This window comes from Pinus tabuliformis, chromosome 4_1 (genome assembly GCF_031772625.1).
Source record: "Pinus tabuliformis cultivar Carrire ecotype Pingquan chromosome 4_1, CPIR1, whole genome shotgun sequence".
Lineage (NCBI taxonomy): Eukaryota > Viridiplantae > Streptophyta > Pinopsida > Pinales > Pinaceae > Pinus > Pinus tabuliformis.
The window spans coordinates 56,843,653-56,863,292 of NC_142303.1; the positions used below are offsets into that span (position 1 = coordinate 56,843,653).

Sequence of the window (19,640 nt, forward strand, 5' to 3'; positions counted from 1 at the left end):
TTGGGTAACCTGAAAGAGGTAGGCCTTTCCTGGTAAAACAAATGTTTTATCTGCAAATTGAGGGGTAACCTTGAAATCGTACTTTATGCCTGGGGGCATGCAAACCTTTTGGAGTGCAAGCAAGGGGCAACTATTTATTTTTTAAATTTTTAGGTCCTCCCTTTAAACCTGTAGGTCTAACCCTTTAAACTCGTAGGATTAGTCGTTGCCGAACTTGCATAACGAAAGGATGCGCGGCATAGCTTTGGTAAGGTGCAAGCTCCATAAAAGATGGAATCTTACATGAGACATTCTTATCATATGACTGGATAATCGAACAGTTTTAGCACATAGTTCATGCTCGTTAAAAAATAAACATAAGATTGAGCAGTGTTTTTCCGCGTTTAAGCTCGTTAAAAAATGAACTATCCCCCCGGTAAATAACCACCGTGAATGTAACATTATCAGCCATTAAAGCCTTGGTCGTGTTTGCACCGTCACCTCCACTTTTCCATTGGCCAATCATTCACCTCCATATGATTGTTTACCGATTTTGAGGAACAGCTGCGAAGAGTGATTTCACTAGCCATCCTTGTGACACTGCCGTGATTGGAAAATTCCAACTCTTACCTGGAATCAGCTGCTAACCCGTTTTATCACTCGTTCCTCAAAAGACGAGTCTTCTTTAAGCTCTTTTCATTTGACTCGTAAAATATGAAAAGATTGCCGAGTTTTGGCCTTCCAGCTCGTTAAAGCGACCGGAAGTGCTATCCCTCCTCTAGATTTTAATCTTTTTGGACCTGAGGGATTATTGCACAAAAAGATCGAGCGCTTGTTTTGTTCGGCTCGTTAAAACTATTGAAAATTCATCCCTTCTGTATTGTTTTATACTTTTTTGGACTTAAGGGATAAGATGACGAAAAAGGACTTTCGGAGTTGACTTTACGTACCGTTTTAGACTCTCTAAAAATGAAAAGGACCGAGTTATCTTTGTCGTTAGACTCGTTAAAAACATTAAATAGCGACAAACTTGTCTTTAGACGAGAACGAGTTTCACTATCGCTAGGCTCGTTAAAACATAGCAATGGGTTTGCCCGAAGGGAAAATTATAGAACAAGCATATGTTATCCTCCTCAAGCTTGACAAAAATAAAGAGGTACTGGTCAGCAATGACTGGGGAAAAATTGGGAAGAAACTCAAAGAACTTTATTAGTAGCAAGTCGCTCTTGAACATGACACTTCCACTCCGTGCCTGAGTCGGGTTGGGTTGTTTCATTCACCGGTCACATCACCATGGTCTCGCCATACCATCCACCTTTGGGGTAAATGCTACCAATCCATCACACAAGTGTCGCCGATATGTTCAAGAGAAGTCATCCAGAGAAGTCAACCGTGTCCCGTCCACTACCATACATTATCTTTCATCCTTTCATGACCGCCACCCTGAACCATATATCATCAGATCGTTTTCACCTCCATTAAAATCATTTGCTCCGTTCCGTGTCACTGATGTGGGATACATTAAGGCCCTCCTTTGATGGATCGCTTCTTGTCGACATCAGCTCATTATCCAAGAAGTTGATCTAGGAACAACCCCTTCAGTACTTTGAAGCTTGCATGCCTCAATGACAAGTTTCTCACTTCCAGCGACAGGTATACATCAATGACCTTCGACCGAAAGATTTTGCGTGGTGTTCGACGCCAAGTCCTTTATTCACACCACGTGAATTTTACTGCAGTACCTTGAGGGTCATTATCATTATTGGTGATTCCTCTCGCGCTTGTTAACGGTTTACCTCATTGACCGGTAATCAAGTGATGTCTTTCCATGTTCGACTTCAGAACATCTCTCACATGGATCGACTTGTACTTAGAGTGAAGATTGAACGAGTTTGAAGACCCCGGATCTAGTTTCATCCATCCGGGCTGCGATATATATTCAGGAAAGATAAAGACATTGACATGTACAGCATTACAACAGATAATCATCCTACCAAAAGGATGATGATTTCATCAAAATTATCAGTCTATCATCAGACGATTGTCTGTTCTATGTACAGAAAAATGAATTTATAAAGCTGAGCATGGGAATGCCCGCCTCAGCTAGATCATGAAAGCAGTATGAAAAATAATGTATTGTATTGTATCTTATTACAGGTCTCCTCCCAGCATTGGAAGAACTTCGGATCCTCCTAATAAAGCATTTCACCCGATAAACGGCCTCATACTTTAGGGGGCAACTGTTATAGACATTTTTGTGCCTTACAGCATTAAGCATGAAATGTCCATAATCCAAGGGATCCAAAGTCCCTAAATGAGTTGTTCCTACCCCTAAAGGAACAAGGTCAACCAAAGACAGCTTCTCCCAGAAGTTCTCCACAAAAAACCACTCAGAAACAGTCAATTCAGGATCAATTCAGAGGCTCCACTAGCTGTCTGCGCTGAAATGCAAAGATTACACTGGCTAGGTGCACTGCAACGCAGGTAGAAGCACTACCAGGGTGCGCTGAGCGGGAAATGACAAATGGCAAGTTCATTCAACGAGGTGGAAAGACCCTGGAAACTTCTAGAATCTTCTCCAATGACACTTGCCTCAATGAATTCGACTAGTGATGAGTAAGAGGTTCTCAACCTCCAAGTGGAAGCAAGAACTGACAGAGAGAAGCCACAAGTCAAAACATGAGCTGACTCATCCTCTCTGCTCACATCTATATATGGATCTCTCACCCAGAGGTTCAGGAGGCTGGAATTTTGTACTTTGCAGAGAATTGCTGTTGGTTTGAGATTGACATTAGCACATTGGGTGATTTATGTTTTGTTGGAGGAGATGAAGGGATTCCATCGCTGGGAGGTAGATGCTGGATAAGAACTCACTTGGTTGTATCTCCTCTCAGACTTTATTATCTTATCAATAAACTATTTGAGTTTCTCCTACATGTTGTATACCAATGATGTGTTGTTATGCTTACATGTTTAGCTTAATCTGATCTTGAGCTCTTTATGAATGTATATATGTATCTTTGTGTAGTTTCTCTCTCTTGTGATCTTGCAGGAATTCGGTGAAGCTGGGCCAGTGAAGGAGCAAGAAGCTGGGAGCTACTGAAGAGAGGAGTGATCTGGATCGACAAACTAGCGGAAGATACAGGTTAGTTAGATCCTTCTTCCTCACTTGCATTCCATAAAGAAGAATACTCGAATAAGTTTACCTGTTTGTTGCTAAGGCACTATCACCTCTTAGAGTGGGATAGGGGCATTCTGTATTGGATACTTTTCCCAACAACACCTCTCATGCTAGAAGGGCTAAATTCTAGCTACAAGTGGTTTGAAATAGTTACTCTTTGTTGGAGGTTGACATAGCCCAACCTATCTAGCCTAGTGATAACACCCTCTAAGGTACAATTTTCCTCATCATCAGTCTTCGATGAGGAACCATCTATGGTGTTCCTTCTGATCTCCTCCTGCATCAAATCCGACCACAATCGTTCTCAATCTGGAAGCTTCTCCCTCCCATTGACAATGTCCTGATAGCTATTCCAACTCTTGGGAAGTCTTAGGAGAGCTAGGCTCACCATATCATCCTCGACAACAATTTTCCAACAATTCCAAGCTCATCATGAAAGTGAGTGAACTTGGTCAAGTATTTTGGAATGGTCTTTCCTTTCTCCATCTTTATTTTTTGAAGTTTTCCTTTCAGTGCCAACTTCCTATGGCCACTGTTGTTCTAGAATAGGTTCGTCAATGCTTTCCACATAGCATATTGAGTTTCCTTCCCATGGAGACTCGAGACAATGTGGTCTCGAACTCCCTCAAGGATTATCTGCCTCGCCTTCGCCACACACTTCTTACATTCACCTAGATTATGTGCATGCGATGTTATTGGCTTAGGAATTTATTGATCAATGAATTCCTTAAGGCCATTATCCTCCAGAACTGCCTCTATCTTGTCCTTCCAGGCCATATAATTTGAGCTACCTTCCAAGGCATACTCGAGCCTCAAACCATAGAAAGTCGTTGCCGATCCGGAAGTATGTATTGCAAATTTGAATTTCACTTGTAACCCGAAACTTAAAAATTCGAATTCTCCTCTAGTATCCCGTCTTCAGCTCTGATACCATGATTTTCCTATAGATTCACAGCTTATGTAATGTATGAAAATACAAGATAAGAATCTACTTTACTCTTTAAACAAAAGAAACCAATAGATCTATGAAAACAATAATCGACAAGAGGAAGATAATCAAAGACACATAACACATTTTTTCTTTGGGGAAAGCCACTGCTCAAAACTCTGACTATCTATTGCATTAATCATAAATCTGAGTGATAATACAAGGCTTTTTCTCACTAGAACAATTCCTACACAAGTATGATCAACTCTCTTCCTCGCAAGCCCACTATAGCCAACACTTATCCAATTTTTCTACTTGCCAAGCCCCTATTTCCTTACACAATTCCAGTGAGTATCAACCCATATTTAATTTGGAAATCCTTTCTCCATAGCTACACAATCCAAAAATAGGTCCTTCTTTAATTTCATGCATGACCTGTACAACTCGGATCATCACACAACTGGTAATACATTGTCCCTGCACTCTAGTCTCAACTGGGTCTTTCTCTAAACTAACATGCATGAGTTTCTCATGACGGAATCTTCAGTTAGTTGGAGTAGCACTAAGGATGCACTAGTGCACCAACTCATTAGTAGACCTCTACTAGTTCCACAAACAGTTAGAACTAGTTTAACTATGTATAACTCATTCAAATTGAGTTGTTATCTAATTACAACTCAAATAAACTCATCCTGGACCCCTAAAATTTAGGGAGAACATATACATGACTACAGAAATACTTCCAACTTGAAATTCCTAAGCTAATTAAGTTAATTAAACTTAATTACCTATTTACAAGTTGTTATGAGTATAGAATTCGATTTTAATTCAAAGTTTAATTCAAGGGAAAATTAAACTGGAATTTCTTGTTACCATTTCTCAACATTGTGGAATCTTAGGATATATATTTAGTTTATAGAGTTATTGTACATTATAAGAGACCCTTCTTGGGCTTTCAAACCATGTAAAAAGGTTTTGTATCAAGTCAAAGATGAATTATGTGTCCTCCACATCATGTCGGCCTAAGGACCCCCATTCAACCCACTAGAAGCCTATATATTGAAGGAGGTCGAAGTCATTTGAAACACTCACTCTCAAGCATGTTCAATATCTCAAGAAGAGCTAGAGAAGTGTGAATTCTGTTGTCGGGAGGACGAAAGAAGTGTGAGTTTGAGGGAGTCTCTAGAGAAGAAGAAAATCGAACATTTGGTGCCTCTCTCTCCGTTTCGTGGTCTGGGTTGGGAGATTGAAGTCTCCTAAGATTTCATTGTTGTCGTAAGTTGCATGTTGCCGGAAGCTATTGCCTAGCTGAAGTTGCTGGAAGGGGTCAAAGGTCTTGGAGGCTGACAAGGTGTGGAGGGAAAGTCTAGTCTTGTTCTAGGGTAAATAATCTCAAAGAAATTGAAAGGAAGAATTATCTTGACTGGGTTTTCCCCTCAAGGGGGGCTTTTCCCTCGCATGTGCCTATATCTTGTGTCTCTTGTTTTGTGATCTTCATATATGTATGATTGCTTGATGAAAGATAAGATAATAAAGAAGTAAAAGAAGCCAAAGCACTCACAAATAATTATTAAGAAAGGAGAACCAAACCCTAATATAATATCCTTGATTTTCCAACACAATGTTCAACACGAGAGAGTAATACATAGGTAATTTCGGATTAGCAAGTGAGTATGCCTTATGGTTGTTCAGTTGCAGAATGTATTAAGGTTCTTCTGCAGAAGGGGGAGAGAAAAGTGATCCTTTTAAAGACAATTAATAGTAATAATCTATAAAAGACGCACAAGCATGACATATAAATGAATAATTGGAAAACTAACGAAATAATTCACTTAGAAGCAACGATTGTAAAAACACATACAACACACCTTCAACAAGATAAGCATCAAAGCCACCAAAATATTTTAATTTCCTTAGTACATATGAAAAAAGAATACATCGCAAACATTCAAAGAATAGCCTTACAATATTTACGACATACGCATGAAAGTGTGTTGGCTCAGCGAACTTCTGAATTAAGTAAAAGTTACAAGATACATAAAAACAACGAACACCACTAGCCCCAATAGTGGATCATTAGAGAAACCACTTTCTCCTCCAAAAGAACTATCTTCCTTTCTAATGCCTGGTAGGAGGAGCCAAGGTGAAAATTCCTTTACATGAGCAATGAGAGTGTATATATAACAAATAGGGTGATTTCTCACCTCCCTTGTGAATCTTGGATTTCCCTAATGATTATTTGACTTCTCAATGAACTTTTGACTTCCTACATGACTTTTCACATTATATATATGACTCTTGGACTTCCACTTTACATTACATTACTCCAATATTGAATTTACATAATTGAAAAATGATGTGGCACATGATGATTCATGACATGACATGACATGACATTGATGACACTGACTTCATGTTAACATGGCAGTGTCAATCCACTCTTTGTTGTTTCTTTCTTTGTGTCTTCTTGAAAGATGAACATGGTCTTATTATTCCTCCTTATGGCTTGAAGATAGGAGTCTTCAACGTAAAATTGATCTCCAACTACTGTCGTAGTTGATGTCCCTTTGTCTTCTCTTGATTGGTCAACTTGTTCTTGCAGCTTCAAAAGTGTCTTTTAGCAAGGTCTCCTTCTTCATTCCCTTCATCACCATTCTATCATAACATGATAGAATACACACAACTGAAATCCACTCATGGCAAGACGACATTAGTTTCATAAAACCCCTAGTCTAATATGATTCATAACAATCCATTAACTCAGTTGAAACCAGGTGATAGGCTGGGAGTAAGGCTGAAGGATTGTGCAATTGTGCAGCTCAAGATGTTAGGGTCAAGGATTGAGCCTTGAGACTGCGCAGTGAAAAGTTCAAGAGGGTAAAGACTTGTCATTTGAGCAGTTGAGGGGTTCGAGAGGTCAGGTTGAGGGATTGAGGCTTGAGGTTGCCCATTCCATAGTTCCGGAGGGACAGAGGCCGAGGGATTGCGTAGTTACACAATTCAAGGGCTCAAGGCTAAGGCTTGATGCTTGATACTTGAGATTGTGTAGTGCGCAGAAGAGACTGGCTAAGGGAAAGGACTGCGTAGTTTTGGATCTCAAGGGTCAGGACTGAGCATTATGACTGTGCATTTTGCAGTTCTGGGAGGCAGGTATTGTGCATTTCTTAGTGCCAAGAGGCAAGGATGAGGCTTGAAGATTGAGATTGTGTAGTTCACAATTCAGGAAGGTTGGGTGATGTCAGATTGCTCGGTCGGGAAGTTCGTTGGATCCGACTAACTGTGGGATCAGTGAACCCGAATTGAATAGTGATAAGACTTGATTATGATCGCACACTTAGAATACTTGACGACATAACATAGATCACCTAGAACACATGAACAAGATACTTTCCTAAATGCGATGACATTGTGACGTCTTACCTCAAGTGTGACATCGAAGATACACTTTGCGACGACGGTGACAACACTTGTGTGGATGTTCTTAAAACTTTGGAAATGAGTGTGATACATGTATACATACTGAGAATAACCCATTAACATAAAGACCATCCCTTTAAACAAACCAAAACCACATTTATGTGATGTGCGATGCTTGCCTATGCTAAAAGATGACACTTTGATGTTCTTCAAAAAGGCACAAGAATTCTTAGAGAAAATACGTGTGATGACTCTTAATGTTTGCGACAAAAGCATGCAAAGAAAAAGTAGGCTCCAAAATTGGATGTAGGCCAAAATTTTGGAGGGTGTTGTAGCAACGACAACTCTAGGCAATAGTAAAACTTAATATCAACATTCCAACCAGATTTGATGATCCACTTATTGCAATTTAAAAATTAGTCCATCAACTTGTCAACCATAATGATAAATTGGATGATCAAGTAAATGAGATACAAGATAGGGTGACAGTTCAAGGAAATCAAGAATTGTATACTATAATTCAGAAGGCTCATGAAGAATTTTTCCAAGCAAAGAAAGAGATAGAGTAGAGATTGGATCATAGAGTTACACTTAGCATGGTTCTTATTAATCTGCCAACATATTCATCATCTAGATGTAACCAAATAAATACTCAAGCAATTATAATTTATGAATTGTGCTCCTAACAAGTAACTCAACCTCAAGTAAAGTTTTCCCATGATAATCAAGTTACACAGGAGAAAAGGATTCATGCTCAGCTATTGCAGGAGGAGAGACAATGGTTTAGACAAGGGAAGAAAGCACAGATAGAAGCCCCCAATGTTGTTGAATATTTGCAAGGAATTTTTAATAAAGTGCATCAATTGTAACAAAAATTACCAGTTGATCAATGATTATAAGAAAACGTCATTAGCTGAAAAAGTATAGTATTTAGAAAAATTAAAAGCATTGAATGCGTAGTTAAGAATAGTTGTATGAGAATGGTCTATATTCGATTAACATCTCCAAGTTCTTGCACCAATTATTTATCAAACAACATTCCCTGAGACCCCAACCCTAGCGCCTGCATTAGCGCAATCATCTTCGTCATCTCCATTGTGACCTAAATTTAATTTCTTTGAGCCAAGTTCTCCAGGATGTCGTCTGGCCTCTGACCATCACTCTGAAACTCAGGAAATCGAAGTCAAAGGTTATAATTGGTCACCCGAGGAAAGGCAAAGAAGAATAATTCGCAATTTAAATCTGGTAGAATTATTTCAAGAAGAACGAGTCGACCAGGCAGCTGGATCTGCTTATCAGCGAACCACCTATCCAGAAAAACTTTAATTTCTTTCTAAACATTTATTTTATTTTCTTTATGATGTATCAAATTTTGTAAGACTCTAAATCTCCCCTTCTTCAGGACAAAGAAGGCATTGAGGGTGTGGGAGATGTTGGAGGGGTGGTCAAGTCAGAAATCCACATTGTAAAGTCGATCAAGTCTCTATTCAGGTCGATCATCTAAGACATATAGGTTGAGACGATTCTTATAGTTAAATTGTTGTAACTATTCGAAATAGTATATATATATATATATATATATATATATATATATATATATATATATATATATATATATATATATATATATATATATATATATATATATATATATATAGAGAGAGAGAGAGAGAGAGAGAGAGAGAGAGAGAGAGAGAGAGCACAATATATGCGAAAACGTCGTTAGCTGAAAAAGTATAGTATTTAGAAAAATTAAAAGCATTGAATGCGTAGTTAAGAATAGTTGTATGAGAATGGTCTATATTTGATCAACATCTCCAAGTTCTTGCACCAATCATTTATCAAACAACATTCCCTAAGACCCCAACCCTAGTGCCTGCATTAGCGCAATCATCTTCGTCATCTCCGTTGTGACCTAAATTTAATTTCTTTGAGCCAAGTTCTCCAGGATGTTGTTTGGCCTTTAAACATCACTCTGAAACTCAAGAAATCGAAGTCAAAGGTTATAATTGGTCACCCGAGGAAAGGCAAAGAAGATGAATTCGCAATTTAAATCTGGTAGAATTATTTCAAGAAGAACGAGTCGACCAGGCATCTGGATTTGCTTATCAGCGAACCACCTATCTAGAAAAACTTTAATTTCTTTCTAAAAATTTATTTTATTTTCTTTATGATGTATCAAATTTCGTAAGACTCTAAATCTCCCCTTCTTCAGGACAAAGAAGGCATTGAGGGTGGGGGAGATGTTGGAGGGGTGGTCAAGTCAGAGATCCACATTATAAAGTCGATCAAGTCTCTATTCAAGTCGATCATCTAAGACATATAGGTTGAGACAATTCTTATAGTTAAATTGTTGTAACTATTGAAAAGAGTATAAAAGAGTATATATATATATATCACAATATATGCATCAATGCACTTGTTTTGATTTGCTTCTCAAGAGAATATAATATAAAGTACTTCCTTGTTGGTTCTTTTCTACTTTGTGTCTCTTCTTTTATTCTTATGTTGCATATTTTTATGTGAGTTCCTTTTGTCCTTTCCATCGGTAACCATTGCGCACTATTTGCTAGACTGCAACAACAGATGTGGAGAAGAAGGTGGTAGAAATATATAGTGTTATATCATAGGACCAAATTTTAGATGAATCATTGGGCCCCATCTACTCGAGAAATCAAGATACAAAGTTCTACAAGGTTGGAGAGACATTTTGGATGACCAAAATTATTGTAGCATAAGAAATTGAAAGATACCTAGTTCTCCACGATGACACACTACATGCACTTAGAGTTTTTGAAGGGAAATTTGAGTTGATGTGCAAAGGAGTACATGGTATTGTTTTTTTAGTACCACCCGCCACAAATGGAGATACAGAGCAAAGTCACAAAGAGACAATTAGGGTACTCCTGCCAATTCCATCTTCCTAGAAGAGGATGAGTAGCTCCTTGACCCAAATATTAATCATTTTCGACTTTTTAGTGATGTTGAGAGGACTAGGATAGAGAAACAACCTCAACCAATAATATGGTTGATCTTTGGTTTCCGTATAGGGCAGTCACCCAACAGCTTGTTACATGTACTCTATATTCTGAATAATATAAATATATATATACCCTATATTTTCCTTATAGTGTACATATATAGTTATTTTTAGATTAAAAATATAGTAAAAACTTAAAATAACTTAATTTTAAAATTTTAAAACATATAATTTTAAAGAAACTTATTTAAAATTTAAAAATATATTAATATTAAACTTTAATATTAATTTTATTATAATATAATACTAAACCCCATATATCAGCTGATCCATAAGCAGATGAATTGGACTCAGACACTAGACTATGAGAACACAACTTTCAGATGTAGAATCTGCAAACAAACAGGACATCTACAAAATATGTGCCCTGAAGGCAAGAAAGACACTCGCAGAAAGAAGAAGAATGGGAAGCAGCCCAAAGGATGGAATTTCCCTCCACCCCACCAGGCCGAGGAGGAAGATGAAGCAGAGGAGGAACCTATACAAACCAGGAACAACCAGACAACACAGGTCCCAGAAAACCAAGGGGTAATCCCTTAGGACCTCAATGAAATGCAGGAAAACCAGGAACAAACAACAAATAATCCAGAAGATATGGAAACAAGTGGGTATAAACGTACCCATTCAACAGACAACTCAGACTCAGACAAGGATAATGCAAGACTCTATCAACTTGCACTTGTCTCTGATACGTCATCTCAAGGGGAATGGCGCAGGGTGGAAAAAAAGAAGGGGAGAAAAGCCTAGCTTTTCTCCTTATTGTATATTAGTTTGTTTTTTTACGTATTTTTGCTTATCATCAATAATTGACTCGATGATACTTGGTTCTCATTAAAATGTAACATGTAATTTTATTTTAACTAATAAAATGACGCCTTTTTCCTGGAAAAAAAAATACTAAACCCCATATACATATATATAATTTAATAAAAATAAATATCATATATTTATGTGGTAAGGCGTTCCTCTCTGAAATCAACTCTCCTCTCTGCCCACCTTTCATCCTTGTATGCCATAGGATTATATGTCAGAAGATTGCAAAAGTTTCAGCCTTTCGATCGAAATGGTTATAAATTCGTTGCGGAAACGGTTTGCGAACTTGTCGGCATAACAGATTACGGCGTGGTATCTTGAATTCATCATTTCCAACACAAGCTTCCTTCTTTACTTACGATAAGGGCAAGAATACAATCTTGTCATCACCACATATGCAGGTATTGATTTTCAACAAAAATTGTTTCTATAATGTGTGAAATAATGTTTAATTGATTAATCTCCATGCAGGTTTGTAGCTATATAATGGGGGACGTGTTGCGGGTGACCGACTTTCACAATGCGACACCTCAATTCCATTTTGTTTGCAAACAGAATGTTGTGCTAAGTATCCACATAGAAAAGACGGATGAAGCAGAGTTTCAAAGTTCGGTAGAGAAATGTGTTAAGCATCTCAATCCTTTCAACATCACATTGATGGACTATACAAGTTTCGTCGACATATCCACATCACCTGGTCACTACGTGTTATACTCAGAACTTTGCTATAACACCAAAGAAGTTGCAGGTGCCGTTACTTCCACTGTTTTTGAATATTGTTGTCTCACCATAGAAGAATCGTTGAATTCTGTCTATCGGCAAGGAAGAGGGGCTGATAAGTCCATCGGCTCCTTATAAATTAGAATAGTTGAAGAGGGAACGTTTAAAGAATTGATGGATTATGCTGTCCGCGAAAAGGCATCAATCAATCAATACAAAGCACCCCTATGTGTGAAAAGCAGTTGTATGGTGGAGCTACTAAATTCCAGAGTCACCCATTCCTACTTCAGCCTGCGGTCGCCCATGTGGGCTCCCGGAAGTGCAGTGTCCCAATTACTGGGTTCATGATTAATCAAGAAATGGGTGTAACATAAATTTATGTGAATTGAAATTATTGTGTTCGTTATGGTCGTGAATTAGAACACTAATAATAAATTGTTGCACATGGTTCTTGTGGCCGCTGTCCTCTGTCCTCAATTCATCATACCAATGTAGAGCTGTAAGTATTGCAGAAATTTGTAGGTGGATAGTTTTATCTCAAAGGCATTGTGACAGTATGTCCAACCGTCAACGTGCTACTCCCTGTGAAGGATATATTTGCCATGTTTTTTTAATAAGTTATTTTTAATAAGTTATTTTTCAATGACGTGAGTGCGGGAAAAGTTCAGTTTTCCTTCTCGTCAATAAATATGTCTAAAATTGTTTGGAAGTATCAGGTTGTGCCTTTTGATATGCTCACCATCCATATTTTTAGTTTGAGATCGACGGTTGCTTGCTCCATATGATGTTACTTTTAAATGAAATGGTTTCACTTTGTGAATAATTAAGTGATTGGGGTGATAGATAATTCTTTATTATAAATAAATTAGGAGAGAGAATTTTCATTTATATTTGTGGAAATTTATAGAAGGTTGGAATTATTAAGTGTGATTCGGATAATTAATAACTTTTTTATTATAAACAATTTAGAAGAAAGAATTCGATCATAAAAGATTTGTAAGATTGGGTACAAAATTTAGGTTAATGGTTTTTTAAAACATTTTTGATATAAATGGCTTTTTCAAAGTAAAGATAAGAAATGAGGTACATAAATGGCTTTTTCAAAGTAAAGATAAGAAATGAGGTACATAAATGGTTTTTTCAAAGTAAAGATAAGAAATGAGCTACCTGATTTAAAGTTTCATATTAGATTATGTTTACATTTTCTTATGCAAAAAAAAATTGTGTTTTTCATTAGCAATTTTTCCTAATTTCTAAGTATAAAATTCTCTATTAATATATTTTCATTTTCTTGTTTTGATTAGTAAGAGATATATAATTTCTCTTTTATTGTATATTAGATTTATGTAAGTAATGTTTAAGTCTATGTCACCTTCATAGAACATTAATTTGGGAATGTAGGAGCTCTAAATCTTCTGCAACAAAAGAAAACCACACAATATTCTCAAACAAATAATGATATAACCATTGGAATTACCCATCCTCAGTATCTACTCTTTTATAGCATTTGTAAATGGACACCACATAACACAAGTATGCATGATCACATCTACTCCATATTTCTCAATTTGTAGCATATGGGTGAATAAGGGTGGCGATCTATATAGTGTCTTCGAGAACAATTATATATTCGACAACATTTATATGCTCTCTTCATAGTAGCATCGCATACAAGTTATGCCACTTCATGTTATCAATGGTTAGTTCATAAACAAAAGAAATTATCCTCTCTCATATGGAAACTTATCATATCTTGCTTATGAAGACACTCATCAGTGATCTAGGAAATATTTGTATTCTTACTTATATTCAATAGGAACTCTCATCCTCATGAGCATCATACACAATAGAATTGACTCATGCTTCAACACACTAAAACACTTCCCTGCATAATTATGAAACTCAAGTATTTCCACACACATGCATGCACACATACGAATACACATAATGTTAGGGATTCATGAGGACATTGTTATCCATAAGGGAATATATTGTTCATCCTTGACATTTTTAAAATATTAATCATCCATACAACAAAATGTAATCTACAACCATTGATACAAAATCAACACAATAATATAATCACACAAATAATCCACAAATATGTATACGGATATAATTTTGAAACCTAAATTATTTCTATAATTTTTTGTAGAATATAAATTCAATGGCTCAAAGACTTCATATTAACTTATAAAGATTGCTGGTTTGTTAGGTCTGAGGCCATACCAACCTCAACCATTACCTTGCATCATTAATGAGATCTCCTTTCTTCTTCCTCAAGCCAACTTCTATTATTTCTGCAAGCTACTCTTCTTTCCTTCTTAATGTTGTATTTATTGAACTTCAACAAATTGATCACCTTCCACTTGCAAATGGTCTTCTCATACTACTTTGATTACCAATCCTCATGCCCTTCTATTTTCAACTTCTTCCTTTTCATTTCCATCTTGGAATAAGTATATTAGGAAATGAGGGCTTCCTTTTTGGGAAAAGGGATTTAAAATCCAAGGGAATTTCATACAAGGATCAATGGGGAAATCGCCAACAAAGGATACTCGATCAAAATTTGTCTTATCCTCCACCCATGGCATGAATCAATATCTTAGAAATAGGTTAGGGTCATTAGGGTATGGGATATAGGAGATGGCTTCCTATTAAACCCACAATTCCTAGCCTAAAACACATAATAATGGAAACACTAAAACGTTTTTGGTTCAAAATACAAGCATACGTTAGTTTCCTTAAGGAAACTAGCGTATATGTGCACTTTGTTTCATGAGAGTTGTGTATATACGAACCCAACTCATTTTTTTTAAAGATTTCTTTTGGGAAAAATGTATGCAATGGGGATAGGGATGATAAGATCAAGCCAATATGTATATCTTCCAATCAATGTGGGGAATGATACTATAATAGAGTCCCCATAATCGTGAGTTCAAAAGGGTATTTAATGGCCAAAAGACATTATATAAAATTGGAAAGATATTATCAAGTTGCTTAGGAGGAGTTCACTAGACAATGGACCAAAATACACCCACAAAAAAAACCAACTTAGTACAACACATTTACTAAGGTGGGAAAACCCATGCTTAGAGATCAAAAAACATCATCATCAATCAAGTACATTGTTTATATATATATATATATATATATGAAAAGTGACAACCATGGCCATTAAGAGATTACACCATGGATCCAAGATAATAGGTCATAGCCATAAATAATGCATAGTTTAGCTATGTTTTAGTATATAAAGCAAGAGGATTTTTGGAGCAATAAACTGAAAAAAAAATATATATATATATATATATATATATATATATATATATATCCCTTATGCCTTACGGCGTTTCCTTTGCAACATCTCATGCAAATGCTAGTTATAATAGATTTAAATTAAACATAAATACCCCATTCAAAATATGTATATACACCATTTAAATAAATTTTGATAATATAACTCCCATATTAATACCCAATATATCACTTCAAAACACATATAAGCATAGAAATAAGTTTTGATAATACAACTCCCATATTAAGAGCTTATACCATTAGTATCCTATTTTCGTGTGATTTGCTTAACAAAATTAATACATGTAACAAGTTTATTATTAAACCAATGAAAAAATTTCCACATGCCCACTCACTCCAGCTCCATTTTCAATGTATTTTTTTCTTAAATTTATTTTATAATTAATTAATTATAATATTTTATGTGGACATAAAATGCAAAATTCATAAATTTATTTATTGTGATAAAAAATAGCATAAAGATTTTAACATATATTTAACAAATTCAATCAAATTGGATATTAGTATAATTTTATTTTTTTTTGGTATTTCACTTCAATGAAAACATAGATGCTGACTGGACGTTAATCACCATATATGATTAAATTCTGCACATCATATACAATTAACTTCTGTACAACATTCAGAGCTCTCCACATCAACTCTGACTCAAACCAAAGATACAGGCTCTTAAAATCAGCTGAACACTAACAGTTTCCCACTTTCTGGTCTCACAAAACATCAATAGGTGATGAAACCCAAATATGTACTTGCCCAGTCATCCTTTGAATGCAGTGCCAGGATGCAGATCAATATGGATAGGGAATAAAATTGAAGAAATCTGCAAACTCATCCTCCAGAGTGTCTGTGGGGACAACTTCAGGGAAGGGCAAAGAACTGTGAGGGGTTGCATACATCTTCTGGTCAATGAAATCTTGACAGACATTTACAGTATCAAAGGTACAAGAATATGGATGGCCATTTTCCTCAGTATCAACATTAGAGTGGTCAATATGCAGGAAACTCGAATTGGTCCATGATGAAGGAAGGATAAAATTTAATTGCAACTGATTCCACAACTTCATCTCTGCCGATACGGTACCTGCATGTAAATAGGAGCTTGGATTTTGTTTCGTGGGACACATTGAGTTTTCGGATTCAATAGAATTGGAAGATGTCGATCCCTTGTTCAACTCTTGAGCAATAACTTCGTCTCTTTCACCCAACTGGTTGGCGTTGGTGTTTAATGTTTGTGTCAAATTGACAGCCGCTTCCTTAACATCTGGCTCTGTCGGTCTAACGAACTTCAATCTGCCAATGCCGCCATTGGCATGAGTTTTCTTGTTCAAACGAGTATTCCAGTAGTTCTTGATTTCGTTATCAGTTCTGCCCGGTATACGTCCCGCAATTAATGACCACCTGCCATTACAACGGTTCAAGAATCAAGATGGATAAAAAACACAACTGAAACAACATAATCTATTAGAAAATCGATATTTCCTTACCGGTTTCCCAGCAATTTATGGAGTCTTATTATAAGGTCTTCTTCATCGGGTGAAATGTTACCACGTTTGAGGTTTGGCCGAAGATAGTTCATCCAACGAAGCCTGCAACTCTTTCCACAACGCTTCAGACCTGTATTTAGTCATGCGATTGATGTTCAGGGATCACCAATACATTTACTCTGTATATTGTTTTGTATTGTTTATGATTAGAGGAATTGGTTCCGTCAATGATATTGGGTCAATTTCTATAATTGATGTAATAGTAATTGTTTATTTATCTTTTTTAGGGAATTACAGGTAAAGAAGATTTTAAACTTCCTAAATAGAGAGATTTTAACTTGGAATTTTTTAATGCATAACATTTCAACTTCTTAAATAGAGAGATTTTAATTTAGAACCTTTTAATATAAATAAAAAGATTTTAATTTAGAATCTCCCCATACAAACCATTTCAAATCTCTGAATACATATCATTTCAAGTAAATAAAAAAAATTTAATCCAAAATTTCTTAATTACTTCATAATCAAAACAATAACCTATTAAATTGATAAAAAATTATTCACCATATATTATTTATAATAACTAAGAAATTAGCTGCTCCCTTAAGAGTCATGCACTATAAATTGTTTGTAATAATAAGAGAAGTAATATTGAGAGACTATAAAATGCAGATTTGTACAGAATTCTTACCTGCATTTTTGGCTAGAGCAGGCCAGCGTCCTTCACCATGAGCTTCTATAGATTGGATCAAGATCTTCCTCTTCTGTCCAGGGGCCTTTATTTACTCCATCTTTTGCATTATAGCATGGCTTTCGTCCCATTATGGCCAAGCTAGAACCAGGTGTGCTAACATAGGTCTACTTCTGCTAAAGCCCAGCATATGAATTTATACTACAAGATGGAACTGAAATAAAATAACAACTAAATAATATTACACGCCTTTAAATAAATTAAATAAATTATTATTACACTGCTTGTGTCCCATAGGTGTGCTAACATATGTCAGGTTAATGTTCAGGTTGCCCAGATCAATGAGCACTGTAAACGTACCAAAAAAAAATAGGAAAATAGTGATTTTCCACTAAATCTAAGAAAGGACAGGCGAAATGGGATCCAATGCTCAGTATGAGAAATATTGATCAGATTATAGAGAATATCAGGTTCAGGTTGTTTCATCAGTTTAGGAAACAGGATTGGATCATAAAATTACGTCGTGACAGAGTATGAATAGATTTAAAAATCGCCAAAACTCTATCAGTAAAGTGATAGCTTTCAGTCTTGTTTCACTTGTTGGCGAAGTAGCACAGATCGGTAATCATTGAGTTGTTGGCGAAGTAGCACAAATCGAAATTCATTGAAGAGATTATGTGGAGCCGTAGCATGAAAATTATGTCATTTTGTAGAGACCTTTTTTGTGTGATTTTCTTACCTGAGGAGGACACAAGTAAATTTGTTGGGTGGTTCCTGTAAATTTGTTTGGGTTAAATTGAGTAGTTTTTGAAAAAGTATCTATAATTTTATCTATAATATTTATGTGAAATACCAAAATAAATTGGTATTTGTGACTAATAAATTATGATATTCATGTGAAATACCAAAACATGGTATTTGTGACTAATAAATTTCAGACAATTATGTGTTTAGATACAGCACTTGTACTAACAGTGAAATCACTTTTCTCCTTATAAACAAATCCTGTATGCAGTGAAAGGAAAACAAGCTTCATGTCCATATACGAATCGGTGTACGCAGTCGCACGGAAAAGAAGCTGCATTATTAGGAAGGTATATTATGTCACACCAGCCTTCTTTTCACCAAATGTTCATTTCCAACCTTCTGGTCGTTTGTCTTCGTTTTCCAACCTTCTGGTCGTTTTATTTTCATCTTGATGCCAAAGGAAGCGAGAAGAGTTGTTGTGAGTTGTTGAAGCAAAACGATCTCTGATTTTGAGAAAGCAATACCGTATAATCATGTAGCCACAATGATTTTGAGAAAGTAATATTGTCAAATCATATGGCCACACATTCCAACTTGTCAAACTTTATCATTTTATCATTTTTTTTTATAATTTTATCTTTTTTTTTTAATAAAACTTTAGTTATGATATGAAGTTGAATTATTATTATTTTTATCAAATTAAATTAAATTTTATATTTTTTTAGTAAATGAGAAAATGGTTATTGATTTTGGAGGAAAAGAATGAATCTTTGTCAATTTAGATATATTTAAACTCTGGATCTATCAAGCATCCGAGGATCAAATCTCTTCTTATTTTGAAAGAGGTTTATATATCAAGATATTTGATCCCTCTCAGAGCTAGGTAGATCCAAAGTTAATATGAATTTGGGTTGGTTTAATTTCCCCCTTTAAATATGCTATATGTTCCACATGAATACCATGGGTCAGGTCAATACCATGGATCATTTATTATTATTATTTTATTTTTTATTTTTTTGATAGAGTTAAGATGTTTACTTTACATTACATTAATCTTCTTATTTAATTTAATTTTTATTTTTATTTGTATTTTTATTTACACAACATTACATGACATTACGTCACAACATTTCTACATATTGGCACCTCAGCGAGCGCAATCAATGGAATTTTAACACCATCAAAGTTAAACTCTATATTCTTTAGCAAGGATTCCAAATGGCCAATAACATTCAAATAAAAAAATCTCATTGTGCTACTCTTATATAGCAATCATCAAGCACATGTTCTACGACACCAATCTAAGAGGCTCAAGTCTCCCT

At 35.7% G+C, this 19,640-nt stretch overlaps 2 pseudogenes; one reads left to right on the forward strand and one right to left on the reverse strand.

Moving 5' to 3' along the window:
• Positions 1-12,426, forward strand: part of LOC149174141 (indole-3-acetic acid-amido synthetase GH3.5 pseudogene) — a 34,813-nt pseudogene extending 22,387 nt beyond the window's left edge.
• Positions 12,427-15,988: 3,562 nt separating this feature from the next.
• Positions 15,989-17,702, reverse strand: LOC149174142 (transcription factor WER-like; annotated as a pseudogene).
• Positions 17,703-19,640: the final 1,938 nt, after the last annotated feature.